This window comes from Adiantum capillus-veneris, chromosome 8 (assembly GCF_014529385.1).
Source record: "Adiantum capillus-veneris isolate H3 chromosome 8, ASM1452938v2, whole genome shotgun sequence".
Lineage (NCBI taxonomy): Eukaryota > Viridiplantae > Streptophyta > Polypodiopsida > Polypodiales > Pteridaceae > Adiantum > Adiantum capillus-veneris.
In genome coordinates this window covers 34,247,713-34,262,502 of record NC_140938.1, presented here as the reverse complement: position 1 = coordinate 34,262,502, position 14,790 = coordinate 34,247,713, and the positions used below count along the sequence as shown (strand labels likewise).

General features: G+C 44.2%; 2 pseudogenes; both read right to left on the bottom strand.

Annotated features, from left to right (window-relative positions):
* Nucleotides 1–10,489: 10,489 nt before the first annotated feature.
* On the bottom strand, nucleotides 10,490–11,346 carry LOC147451946 (uncharacterized; annotated as a pseudogene).
* A 540-nt stretch (nucleotides 11,347–11,886) lies between these two features.
* LOC147451945 (uncharacterized) lies at nucleotides 11,887–13,628 on the bottom strand (annotated as a pseudogene).
* Nucleotides 13,629–14,790: the final 1,162 nt, after the last annotated feature.

The window sequence follows — 14,790 nt, the reverse complement described above, 5'->3', positions numbered from 1 at the left end:
ACAATGCCTTTCATGTAAGCCTACTTAAGCCCTACAAAGGAGAGCCACCAATTGAACCAATTATTGAAGACCCTCCCGAAGTCGAAGACCAAGAAGAGGTGCTACAACCCGAAGCTGTGCTTCGGCATGAAGACAAGGTACTATGACATGGTAAGATAATCCGATGGTATCTTATTCAGTTCAAAAATTATCCTTTTGAAGATGCTAAATACATGCAAGGAGTACAACTTAAGGATAGTATGAACCTTGTCAATTCTTACAATGCTACATTAGAGTAAGCAAATGTACAAATTTCTTTTAAATGACTCATTTTTTTGTCTTATATGACTAGTCCTCTTTTTAATTGTGCACAAATTTAACTAGTATGCATGCTTAGACTCATGTTTGTGATGACGACGTCTCTCAAACACCAAGTAGAATTTGTCACACTACTTTGGGAGAATCAATGGACTAAAGAGCAGACATGCTTGCAGCAGCTATGTCTCCCAAGCACCAAATGGATTAGTCATCCATCTTGGAAAGATGTCGTAGGGTAAAAAAGGGATCCTCTACCCGCTAAGTACGATTGACTAATGACTAAGCCTTTATCTCTTCTACCTCATAGTCGAGGACGACTATGATTTCAAGAGAGAGGTAAGTCATAAAATCTAATATCTAACCAACCCAAATTATTTTCTCATATTAAATTGATCACTTAATGTGGGAGAATAAACGGGAACAAGTGTTAAGATATAGATATGTGCTTATAGATCTATCTCAACACGGGGCCAATAGTAAAGGGGCCCAAATGGGAGATGGTCTATCAAGAGCAAGGCTAACCAATGGAGAATAAGACCTTAGGGTTAGCTTCATTGAAGACCTCCAATAATGTGTGAAAAAGTCCTTTGACCTTAGGTAAGCTAGGGCTGAGCTTGAGGTGGGAACCCGGCCCAAGCTCGAGGTGCTTGAGGTGCTTGTCGTGCTTGAGGTGTTTGTCCTGCTTGAGGTGCTTGATTAAGTTGCTTGAGGTGCTTGAGGTGCTTGACTTACTCCATGCTTGAGGTGCTTGACTTGCCGCTTGATTAAGGTGCTTGAGGTGCCTTGACATGCTTGTGGGAATACCCCCTAGTCCAAGTGCTTTGTCATGCTTGATGACTAAGGTACTTGAGCTCCTAAAGTCAAAAAGATCCCTACAAGGAGGGGGGCGAGCTTACAAGGGGGGGGGATGAGAGAGAACACACACACACACACAAGGGAAGCCCCAGCTTGAAGAGGCAGCAAGGACACTTGTCAAGTTCCTCCTCATGTTGCCCTCATGGTGTGTCTGAAGCCTATTGGTTGGCCACCCAAGGGGCCCAATGATAATTTAGGATATTTAATTAATTGATTTTGCATTTATCAAGTCCTCTCTCTCAAAGGGGAAAGGGAGACACTTGTCCCAAGGCTACCCCTGTTGCTTGTAATGGCTCCTGCTTATGATTGGTTAGGCCTGGAGGGGTCCAATGAGCTTCAAGCATGAGCTACAAGGGGGGGGTCGACCCAAGCAAGCTAGGGGGGTGCTTAGGGGGTATACTCACCCACACACACTCACAAACACTCTCATTGTGTGCTATGCAAAGTGCAAGAGCTCCCTCTCCAAGCAAGTAGAGGTTGAGAGCCTACACCAACACTCTTTGCTATGGAGTGCAAATCCAACCAAGAGCCATGCTTGAATGCTTGAGCTTGTCATCTCCTTCTTCTTCATTACTATGCTATTATGTATGCTAGCTCAAGAGTTATGATAAGTGAGGAACTAGCTCTTTCTCGTATGAAATGTTTCTTCTTCCTCTTCCCTACCCTCATTCCCTGCTAGCTCTCTCCACCTTCGAAGGTGTTTGAGGTCTTGGGACTGAGGCTTGGTATAGTTAAAGCTTTCTTCAAGTTTAGGTTATGCTATGATGGTGATGCATGAAGCTTTCCATCTTCATTGCTTCACCTAGGTCACAAGGAACACAAAGAATGTATTGTAACAAGTCTCTCTTTATGGGAGAAATCATAATACAAATGCCTATTGGAGGGGGGACCGGCTCCACATAAATCCGGTCCTCAACTGTTGTCATGTTCTCTAAATTCTCTCTCTTGCAAAAGTATTGTCTATGCCAAGTTAACTAATTGCTATGATTATGTTGCTATCTTCAATTATGTCTACCCGCTATGCTCACAAGATCATTTCTTGAAAGCATTCTCATTAAATTCCGCTACTCTCAAATTGAATAGGCAAATTCCATTACACCATGCTTCTCTCGTGTAGTTTTGGTCTTGCATTTGGGGCATCAGAGTCAAGTAAGTCATCAACTGCTATTTGTTGGCACTTAGGATGCATGTACCAACCATGACCCAACATACCAATATTACACCACATAGTAGTAGAAGAAACTTGGCCATTGGTATGCACAATTGATTTGGTGAGTAGTGTGTTGTTTGCTTCTCAAAGGCAGTATTCATGATGGGTGTGTGACCTGGGGGTGATTTCATAGCTATAACAACTTTGTCTCTATATGTGGGTAAATTTCAAAATTTACAGGTTGGATTTCACTCAATCTAGCAAGCATGTACACTTGCATCTACCAAGACTCGTCACATGGATGTTGAGGTCTCTTGCAATTGACCATAAGCATGTTAGTGATATAAGTCGCATATTGTTTTTCATGTACATTTGGGCACCATTGGCACCTTAAAATGTGAGTGCAATGAAAGTAAAAAAATTTCACTCGATCATTTCTCTTTGCAAGAGTTTTGGGCATCATGCTAAAAGAAAGGACGTGCTGCAAAACACACACACACACACAAAAAAAAAAAACATACACACATGCCTGTTCTTCTTTGAGAGAGCAGACTGTATTCAACTATTCACATGGTTGCTCTTACCCATATTTTATACCATAGCAGCCAATTGGCTTAACTTCCACTCCCTTAAATGTGAGACAGAGCATTGAGGCACTACATGGAGGAGAGTATCTTTTTGTATGCGAATTATATCCCTTAACAATTTGAGAGTGCGATCATCATACCCTACATGAGTGCTCAGCTTTTGATCACATCAAACTTGCTCTACCCACATTTTAGCCCATACCATGGCCTACATACCTTTCTCTCCTAGCCACCTCATGGATTCAACTTGTCAGTGGCCACCCTTATATCCATAGTCTTCGAGCATGTTCCATGTTGTACTCGGTCCCATAGGTCAATCTCACCTTTAAGGATGATCTCTCTCTCTCTCTCTCTCTCTCTCTCTCTCTCTCTCTCTCTCTCTCTCTCTCTCTCGCTCGCATTAACCTTTGAGGTCACTATGTCCCCCTCTCCTTGTATAAGTATGTGAGCATACAAGCCCTTGAGTTCAAGAATCAACGTTCATCGGCTAATATTTTTAGGTCTGTTGTGATCTTCTTCCTCTCCCCCCCCCCCCCCCCCCCCCCCCCCCTCTCTCTCTCTCTTCTAACTTGCTATGCAACATACGACTTGTTGCTAACAATGTTTGGATTGGATAAGGTTTGCCTAAACTTAATAGCTGAGAGTCGAGATTAGTCGGTCTCAAGATTAACGGGTCTCAAACCACGTTAGTAGGAAGAAAAACATCTGTGTGTGTGTGTGTGTGTGTGTGTGTGTGTGTGTGTGTAGTTTGTAGTATTAAAATGAAGCAAGCATGTGAGAGGCGAAGAGCCTAGTCGTGTGTACCAGCGAGCCTACTTTCTGCTCAGTCACGAGCCGACTCTTTTCTCTCTACCTATCTAATTGTGGTGGTTAAGAGCCTCGAAACAGGCATAGCCTTTCAGATGGTTGACTTTTGAGGCCTTGCTCAAGATCTGTCTCATCACTCAATCAAATCAAGCATTTATTTTCGAAAAGCCACTAGTTTTCTTGACTTGCAAACAAAGATGGAAGGCTATTTAGCCATTCCAAAGTGACCAGGTACTAAATGTAAGCAAAATGACATGGAGGCAGTCCTATAATGGAGGCATGTGCACGGAGGTAGCCCTACAATAAGAGACTGGAGTCATCATTTCTAGGGGGAGGCCACATTAGGTATGTAACACCAAGGAGGATCCAAATGAGCAAACGATTGCTAACTCCAAGACCAAGGCCAATACCCTCGACTGGCAATGATCATCCTCTAATGCAATCACATCAGTGTTCTGGAAAAATCATTTTCTTCAAATGTAGAAAATTGCTTTCCTTTAATTTTCCAAGAGAAAATTTAGAAAATTAGGTTTATTTTGCAGGTTTTTACACTATTTTTCTCTATTTTGGGGTGGGATTTCTCCTTTTCCCCTTGCCCTCAACCGGCATTTTTGAAATTGAAAATGGCATGATATTAAGCTGAGACACATTTTTCCCAAACATTGAATGGAAGACCCGCCTTGCACGACCATTGCCGTGAGCACTGTTGCGGCAAGCAATGCCACTTGTCCCCTTTGCAGAACCCCTTTTTTCTTCTATGTCAGGAGTTTGGGATGTGAAAACTTGGGAAAGCAACATTGTACCATCCACTAACTGGCCGAAAAAAGACGAAGAAAGTGTGGAGACGAATGTGGGACTCATTCTCTCTCTCTCTCTCTCTCTCTCTCTCTCTCTCTCTCTCTCTCTCTCTCTCTCTCTCTCTCTCTCTCTCTCTCTGTGGTGTGGAAGGTCGCAGCTAGGAAAAAATGGAGCTCGTCGAGATCAAGGTGGCAGACAGGCAACGTTTTTGGAGTAGGTGGCTCAGCAAGCGCTTGTGGCGAGTGGGACATGTATTGGATCCAGAGTCTTGGCGTCCCGACCAGCAGAGGATTGAGGTTGTATAAGGGTGTGCGGCTCGTGGTGGATCAGCTGTTGGCAACCAGGGGTGTTGATAAAGGAGACTATATGAGGCCTATTGCAGCAACATTTGAGAAGCTAGACATGAAGTAAATGGCGGGTTGTGTTCATGATCAAGTTTAAGAGGAAGGGGAGGGGGGGGGGGGGGGGGGGGGGAGCATTCTCTGTCAAGCGCCAAGGCCGATCAATGGCACTCTCTCTCTCTCTTTCGAATAGAAATAGACATACACACTCCTCAGCAGGACTAAATGGGATTGGCCCTCTCTCTCTCTCTCTCTCTCTCTCTCTCTCTCTCTCTCTCTCACACACACACACACACACAAAGCTACAACAAATAATGAAGACATCTCTCTCTCTCTCTCTCTCTCTCTCTCTCTCTCTCTCTCTCTCTCTCTCTCAAACCTGCGACACACACGATAGTGCCGTAGAAAATGAAACCTAATCTCTCTCTCTCAGACGTGCGATGTGCCGCATCTCTCTCTCTCTCTCTCTCTCTCTCTCTCACACACACACACACACACACACATACACACACACGCACACGCACACGCACATTCGAGGCTGACCAACTTATCGACGTGTGCACAACTCATTGCTCGTTATTTTCCCAAGCTACGAAATAGAGCCAGCCTTTACAAAAACAAAAGTAATCAAAATTGAAGGCCGGAGTGAAACTCCATGGCTTTGCTAAAGACTTTAAAAAATATAAAAATATATATAGTACTAAGTATTGTGACCTTTTGATAGAAGAAATCAAAACTAAGTCTTTTCATTTTCTACCATTAGTGTACTTGCTACTTACCTTTCACTTTTACATTTCAAACAAAATGATTTTGACTTACCGTTCACTTTTACATTTCAAATCAAATGTTTCTTAAAGTAAGTTCTTAAAATGAAGAGAGAGTGACACATGGATACCCTCTCTTTCTTTGAAAATTTTAAGCTCAATTATATATAGTATAGATTATATTGCATAATGAAAAAGTAATGAAAGTGTGCATATGCATTCCCCAATTGTGTTCATATGAGGTATTTCTATACAAATAAGCGAGGTAAATGAACAAATCCAAAAGTGAACTTTATTTTAAGACTAATCTTTGATAAATAAAAAATAAGAATTTCAATATGCGCATTTTATTGGGATATAATATAAATAACCAAATGTAGCTTCAATAGTATCATCTTAAGTAATGGAGTCATAGATTTAGTATATATGCAACATAAGACATTCTAAATTTAGATGAACTAATTGTTTTATACTAGCGTGTGACTTGCATGTTGCTACAACCAAGAAAAGCATGGTCGTTGGGTCACACACACACACACACATATCTATAGGTGTGGATAAGGGTTTGTATGCACACAAGTGGAAAGAGTGGATCACTCCAAGAATATGACAATTCTCTCTCTCTCTCTCTCTCTCTCTCTCTCTCTCTCTCTCTCTCTCACACACACACATTAGATCTTGAGATCAACATTTGTCAAGTAGATCTTTGATATTTATTCGCATCGATAAAAATTCTCTTCTTATCCCCCCTCTCTTCTCTCTCTCTCTCTCTCTCTCTCTCTTTCACACACACACACACACACACACACACACACACACACACACATGAGTTTTGAGGTGGAGACTTGTCAAGTAGATCTTTGAGATCTCTCTCAGTGTATAACAAGGCGAGGACTCACAATGGCCTGCAGAAAGCAAGGGAAGGTTAGTTTTTGGCGATGAGGAGGTATGTGGTGGAGTGGTCGGACCAGTAGTTATAGTTAGTGCCAGATGTGGTTTGTGGTAGGTCATTGCTAACCCATACGTGGTCTAGTATAGAGTTGTGTATTGTGGTTGGATGGTGTATCAATTGGTGGAGACCGTGTTGGAGAACGAGGTTGGAAAGGGTTCTATATGTGCTGGTTTCCTGAAGTGCGTCAATGTTGAAATCTCCCATTATGATTAGTGGTCGCATGGTGCGGGTTGAGTTAAGAAGATTGGAGATGCTATGTAGGAAGCGTGGGAGCGATGATGTCGGTGCCCTGTAGAGTGAAATGACTGTCGCTAGGCACTTGTTGGTGCAGTGGAAAGTTGCATGGATCGTTTCAAGTGTTTGATTTATGCAGATGCGTATTTTTGTAGGTATTAGGTTGTTTTTATGGAGAATGGAGATGCCGTGTAGTTGTGTTGAGGATATGCTACAGAAGCCTGGAATGGTTGTTGTATGTTGTCGAGTCTCTTGTAGGCAGAGGATGTCGGAGGCCATTAGGCTTTTGTCGTGGATGATATCGTTTGCATGCTTTCCAAGGGAGACGACGTTTAGTGATTGCACAATGTAATGTGTATCTTGGTGGAGATGCAGCTGCTTCTAGATGGGGGAATAAGCTGCTTCTGTTCGCAACCTGTGGAGTTCTTTAAGGACAGATGCATCGGTGTGAATGTTGCAAGGTAGCAAGCTCTCTATCAAATATAGATTTGCAGTGTCACAAATTCGTGTGAGACCAGTGTATGCGAGGCCGTGAGACCTAATTCCTTTGGGGTTGAAAGCTAGTGTGTTGAGTGTAAGCCTTTGTGATCGGTGAATTGTGCGGGCTGCGGCAGGCTGAACTGGGAATTGCTTGCATGTGAGGGTGTTGAAGTAGTTCTTACCAATTTGAAAATTTTGTCTCATTGTCGTCGTTAGCTCGTAGCACTTAGGGAATTCATGCCAGTACGAAGGTGCAACCGCCTCTAGAAGAGGTTGCTTGCTTGTGAATATCCAGGAGTCTTTGACTGGGCTAGCTTGGCAGAGGTCACTACAAAGTATGACATCAAGGCCACCAAAAGGCTAGTCGTGTTTTCTCTTGATGGCACGAAGACGTGAGTCAGCCAATGAGAAGACACTTGATCCTATCAAGGAGACTTCATCAAACACTACAAGCTCCAAATCTTGATAAAGTAAGGACAATGCATCTAGCTTTTCTGCTCCGAGACTTGTGTGTGTCGTAGTTATCAAAGGCAAATGTAAAGCTGAGTGTATAGTCGTGCCACCAATGTTGAATGCTGCCTTGCCTGTATATGCCATTAGGAGAGTGCCTTAGGAAAGTCAGGATTGTGGCCTGACTTATGTGTGTAGAAACGAATGAGGGCTTCGACTAGCAAGAGCAACGTGAATGTTTTTCCAAGTGCCTGCTCCACCTGTGAGGAAGAGATGTATCTTTTCTGATGGTGCTATGCGTTTTTTGAGAATGACGTCATCGAGGATGAGTCGCTGTTGTGGGTTTAGCTTCTTTATTGATGCGTGGAAATCCTCATTGGTCATGCCAATATGTTTGGAAAAATGTAAAGCAAATGGTTTCTTCGCCGGTTGCTTTGACGGGGTGTTGATGATCACGTTGGCATTGTCGAAATCGCTCAAGGAGCTTACACTTCTCGTGCTGCGTGAGGTTGCGATGGCTGTGGCGAGCCTGTCCAGTGGAGCTGTTTCGACAACGAACTGTGATTCATTGTTTTTCACTGTGTCAATGTTCGAAGTGTAGACATCGATCCAAGACGAACCTTCGAGGAGGTGTTCATTCTCATTCCTTGTCCATGGCAGGAAGAGAAGGCATTGTTCTCTGTAGTGGTTGTCAGGGTCTTTGGCTTTATTGTATCTAACGTACCGTATGATGCGTGTCCTTCGCAGCAACGTGTCAGTCTTGGAGGGATTTTTGGTTGTGGAAGCGAACTGGGCCAAGCACATGGGAAAGAATGAGTGTGGTCTGGAGGCGTATTTGTCGATGATGGAGGCAGATATTTGTTGTGTCGGGGGTGCATTTTTTGCAAGGAGTTCTTTTTTTTGAGAACGAGAGCTTGTTCTTCAGGTGGATTAGTATTTATGTATAAGAATTCTCTAGAGGAGCTATGCAACGGAAGCGAGAGACATATGTAAGCAGCTTGTTGTGAACTAATTTTCTGTGTGTTAAGGATTGTGCTACCAACTTTTCATAGTCTCTCCAATGTTGTTGCATTGTTTGCGACACAATGATCAAGCTGTGCCTTGATTGCTCCTATTAATGTGTTGTACATCTTTGTCATGTATGAGGTGTAGTAGCTCGCAGCTCCATGTGTGTTTAGCACGAATTGTATATTTGTGTTTGCATTCCAAAGAGAAGCTATTGACTTATTAAAGTTGTTCGTGAATATATCGATTGGTTTGCGCTTGAGGAAAATAGTGGGTCCCGAGATAGTTGCTTGCAAGGCAAGCAAGTACTGTTCCATGGAGAGTTGTGCTTGTTCTAGCCATTCTTCGAATGTGGGCGCATTTTGTAAATCAATTTGGCTGAGTTGTCTTCCAACTTGTTGCAAGTAAACCTTACCTTGTCTAGCTATGTTCGCCTCAAGTATTCCTTGCCGGATAATAGTTGTGAATGGCATGGGAAAACATGGAAATCCAAAACGGCAACTTTTGCTCTTCTTTTGGCAAGTCTTATGGTGCTTGTGCTTGTAAGCTTCAGAAAGGTCATTGGGCAAGATGGATCCATCTGTGCTAATGTGGGTATCCATAAACATTACAATATCTTGATCTGAGTGCGTTGTGAGTGATGGAGAATTTTCTAGCCACAACAAACCATGATCATGTTGGCTACCACGACTTTGGAACTCCGTGATGAAAAAGAAATCTCGTATTTTTCCACATATAGAGGAATCAGTCCGCAATAACCGTTTCATTGCGTTGAACCTGTTGACGTAGAAACGAGCAGTTGTTATGGGGTCGGCACGAATGAGGCGACGTTGATATGAGCTTAGACTCTCCTCAGGCTCTTGGGTCAGCGGGACTAACTTCTCTAGTGCAGCAAGAAGCTCTTTCCATCTTCGCTCTGCGGAGGAGAAAGTGACAAAAAATGTGGGCGGTCCAAGTTGTCGGATCATTGCAAAGACATTTTTTTTCATCTTTTCCTTGTAGTTGGGGGATGTGCGTAGTGCCTCGAAGTCTCTGAAGCTTAATCTTGAGTTGAGAAGGCTCTCTATGTTTGTGTCTTGTACAACTTGCCTTGCAGTCAGAGTTGTACCTGCTAGCTTTCCCTTGCGCATTCGCACCCAAACAGAGGAAGCAACTTGTTGTGACATGATTTTGATAGACTTGAAAAATAAATTTTCGATGTCCAGGACGAATCTTCTGTCAACGTTCAGGAGCTCCCACTTTGCAATCGTTTGATAATCTTTGCTTGCAGCCTCTCTATATCTTCTAGGGGACCCGAAGAAAAGAGTTGGAAAGCTCAACTCTTCGCAATACTCATCCGTGAAGATGCTCAATGGTGAATTGCCTTCGCAAGGTGCAACATGAAGAATCTTGCCACTGTAATCGACAACCTCTGCCGCACTGGTGACGCCGTGAAGCATGACATCAGTCTGTTCATCCTCAAGCTCAACATCATGCGCATTGGCATTGGCGGTATTCGTAGGAGGCATACTTAGACTAGAAAGGTGTGCAAGCCACTTGTCATTGATCGTGACACCTTCTCTCGTGTAGAGTGGTGTGGACAATAGTGTAATGGTTGCACGCATTGTGAGCATGGGTCGCACAACACCGCTTAGGTAACATCTATCGTATTCGAGCTTGCGTTTGATGCCCACAAGGACAGAAGCCTCATTCTCAATGAAGCGAGGCAGGACAGCCTGGCTCTTCTCCAAGTTGGCAAGCACATTGACAACACTACCTCTAAGCCCATACTAACCTTCGTATGTCAGTTCACGTATCTTGGCGAAGGGGATACGAATGGAGACCAAGCATGCCTCTACGGCGTTTAGATCTGACACAAAGGGAAGCGCTGGATTGAGCCCTATCTCTTGCAAGCTCCACAGATGATTGCTATTGCTTGTCGAGTGTTTCTTGCATTGGCTACAGACATACACATCTCCATAGCGTCTTCGCTTACTTGAAGTGGATTCCGCAACTGGAGGAAGAAGCTGACGTGTTAGCTGGAGGCGGAATAGCAAGCGTCCACATTTTTCGCAGGGTGTAATGGGCTTGTCCTTGATGCTTTTGTTGTATTTCTTAATCGGATTACTCAAGCTGGCATGGGTGCGTCGTATTTGAGCACCAATCACTAGGACCCTCTCGTTCTTCAGGCGTGAGAGCTTGCATTTGACGGCCTGGGTTGTGTGCAACGTGTGTGTGTGCTTGGCTTGGAACATGCGGACCACCTCAACATCAGGCAAATCCTCATGTAACAAGCATAGCCTATGCAAAGTGGCCACCTCATCTTCTTTCCATCCAACACGTGCACGGCTTGAGCTCGTTGTGAATGTGGGAAGGTATGTGATGCCATTGCTTGTTTCGAAAAGCAGAATTCCCTTTACAAGAAATGGTTTCGATGCCATCCCCAAGATGATTGTTCTCACGCTTCCATTTCTTTTCAAATACAGTTTTAATCTACAAGTCGTAAAGTGAGCGAAGGCCGTTAACACGTCGAGGCTAAGAGAAAGTGAGTTGGCGCATGTTGAATACAAAGATGAGAATTTTGTGACCGTCATTGTGCTAGTGGACCCATCAGTACGGAAGAAGAGACAAGCACCCGAGACAGCATGTCTTTCAAGCAAGAAGCTCTCAAACAAGTCATTGAGCAAATTCGATCTAAGGTCATGCGGTGTGCCTGTTGAGTTACGGAGATGGTGTAGCGCGAGGAAGATGTCTGAATTGTTCGGAAATTGTACCGCAAAAACAGTATCGGCATTGTGCTCGGTCAAGCGAGCCATTGGAAAGACACGCAAAGATTGTAAATATTTAGTCACCTTGTGTGTTCGTTTGCGTGCGTGTGTTAGAGAGAGAGAGAGAGAGAGAGAGAGAGAGAGAGAGAGAGAGAGAGAGAGAGAGAGAGAGAGAGAGAGAGAGAGAGTTTGTGCTTTGGAAGGTTGAAAAGATGGAGAGGAAGGAAGAATAGAGAGCGAGTTATGGAGAGACACCACGGCAACAAGGCTCAAAAGCAAGATACGATTTTCTTATGAAACGCGATGTACAATGGACAAGCCAAAATTTAGTTCATTAATTGTAGAGGGGTCTAGATAAGGAAGCATAGTTATTCGTAGTGAAAGGCCAAAAGCTATGGAAATCGATGCTCTCAAAGTATCTAGGTTTCCAACAGAGGAGTGAAAGATATCATACACCCATTTGTGCCAATTTTGAACACACCCTCGACAACAGATGTCGATAAAATATCCCTCGCCTCTGGAATGCTCTCCATGTATACCTTCTTGAAGCTCGTTGGCAAGCCCAGAAGACGATCCACCATAGACTCTCACACTTGAACCGCCACAACACGTCTGTCAACACTGCTTCGGATCTGTGCCTCCAACCTGAGAGTCGTGTTGATGACGTGATCTTTATCGCAAAGAGAACAAGACAGTCGGCCTTCAACCTTCTTCACCTTCGGAGAGTCACAAACTGAGCACTGGGAATGCAAGAGAGCTCTATTGAAGTTCACAAAGCGCAAAGTCCCCACAACCTACAAAAGAAACAAATGTGTGAAGACCACTAAAGATGTCTTTATGCGGTTGAGTGCAAACCATGCAAAGTCACCTCTCTATTGTAGCCGAGAATCTCACACTGTCTATGAAATGCTGTGGTCAACTCTTCCTTCAAGCGTGATCCTCGCACGGGGGCCAAAGTTGTGACGTCCAGAACAGACAATGTGCGCACCTTGCCAACAAAGAGGCCAATATTCCTAGCCACAAACATAACAATGTCCTCCCTAGCCATCTGGGCCATGACTCGATCATAGTCATACTTTCGAGAGTTGACAAAGCTTACCTACATATGGCAAAAGGTCTGTCAATATCGAAAGAAAGAAATGCTGAAGCCAATGCTTCTGATACGTACAATTGCTTTGTCGTCTGGGGTCAAGCCATCAACAACAACCAAATCCCCAAATGTAGCGCCAATTCTTTGATGGAAATTACGGCTTTGCAAGACAACGAACGCCAGTGTCGCCAAGGGCGGACGTGGGCTAGTAGTCTCAGAAATTGTAGCGTCAGAAAGAAATGTGCTTATCTTGGTCTCAGGATAGAAAGCTAAAGCAACAGGGAATGGGTCACAAGGTCGAATGGTTGTCGACGCACCGACATGCAAGGAGAACAAAGATGACCCAGCATCATTATGGCTTTTAGGCCTCACAAGGGGACGGTCAATCCTTATGAACAAGCCGATCTTGAGCTCCTTGGTGTAGGTCTCAATGAAGGGATCCATAAGGACGACCGTGATCGTGTCAATGCAATCGGCATCGACGATATCGAACTTGAAGTAACGTGCATTTTTCTTTTGCCCAGGGGAGATAGAAAGATATGTGCCATACCAATTCAATATTTTCCCCTCTGTGGAGAAAGCTTTACTATCCTCATCTATATCACTAATCTTGAATAGCGGCAAGGTTTCCTTGACTAACAAGTTTTTCCCTTTGTCCAGCAACTTGCCGGTGTGCACGACATTCTGAGCGGCTAAAGATTGGCCAACTTCAGAAAATGAGGCTGCAGCTTTGCCCAATTCATGAGCTGGCCAAGGAAGTTCTTGTTGAGACGAAGATGGTGCATGTGCGCACTCCTTCCCTGGTGGAGAGTATCCTTTGCCTGCAAAAAAGAAAAAAAGCACCATCTTAACGCAACTCGACAATCAAGAATGCGCTGTGGCGAAGAACAACGTAGACACGTCAAGACTATTCGACCAGAAAGAATGTTTGTGCACACCGGCCATACCTGCACTGCCAACGGGATCGCTGGCAGGGCTTCCTTGAAGCAAGGCACGCCTACACCTCTTCCCAGCTACAATTTCCTCGAAGCCCGAATTTGGCGGCGACCCAGCAGAGCTCGACACTACCATGTGCGATGAACGTTTCCCTGCAGGGCATGGAGGAGACTCAACGAACCTACGCATCTCTACAAGAGGAAAAGAAAAGGAAGCATCCAATTAACCATAGAATTGACTAGTTGAGCAAAGCAAAGAGGGCGCAAAAAACATCCTGGGAGCAGCACACTTGTAAAAGGAAAGCAAGAACGAGGCACGGGAACGAACTTCTTGAAAGGATGCGAACAAGCTTGCGCCAAATATGATTTCTTTTTGGATGAGCAAGCAAACAAGTTATTTAATCTTGGAAAATGTCACGTTTCAAAGCCGTCGCCAGGTTACATACACAAGAAGATTTAGAAATTTTCTCATGCACGAAAACGAAGTCTCTCGATGTTTTGCATACAATGCATAACATCATGAGCTTCTGCACGAGAGGCAATGTATATGGAGGCCTCCGAACTAGGTAGCAAGATTGTGAGCCACTCAAGCGAGGATGATCGTAAAGAGCGCCACGTCGAGTCTATTGATTCACTTCCCTCAGCCAATGGGCAAATGTGAGCATACATAGACATGCATAAGCCAAAATCTAATGAAGGACTGATGCCCAAGGCTGGGCTTACTGCGCTTTGTGAGTTGTTGGAAGTAGAGGTAGCTCAGGAAAGAAATAACCACAACATAAAAAGATTGCGCCTATGAGATACGAGACAGCCGTTGCATGTGCGTGATGCTAGTGCTATCATAGGCAAAGGCAGGGCGTCGTCGAGTGGGGTGTATACAGAGTTAAAGAAACAAGAGGCAGCACCTTTCGGGTTGTTCTCAACAGACATGCGCCTTGGCAGGCAGGGGCAGATTATGGCGTGTGCAATTCCACTTCGATAAAGTACCACCAGGTTCCGGATTTGGCACTCGAGATGAGGTGTCCGTTCGTCAAGTATTCACAAATCCTGGCCATCAAGAGTTGGGCTTTCCAAACCTAGTTCGGTAGATCAGGTATGGTGCGGTTGGAGGAGTTAAACTCCCCTCGACTGAGGCGGTCTGTGAACCAGTGAACGGCCAAGCATGTTGTCGAGAAAGTTTGGGCAGATGAGCAGCCATTAGTAAGAATTGGTGTCCTGGTCATAATCATTGTACTCACTTCGTACACAAAAATCATTGTACTCACTCGATACACGAGAGAACTATCCATTCAATGACA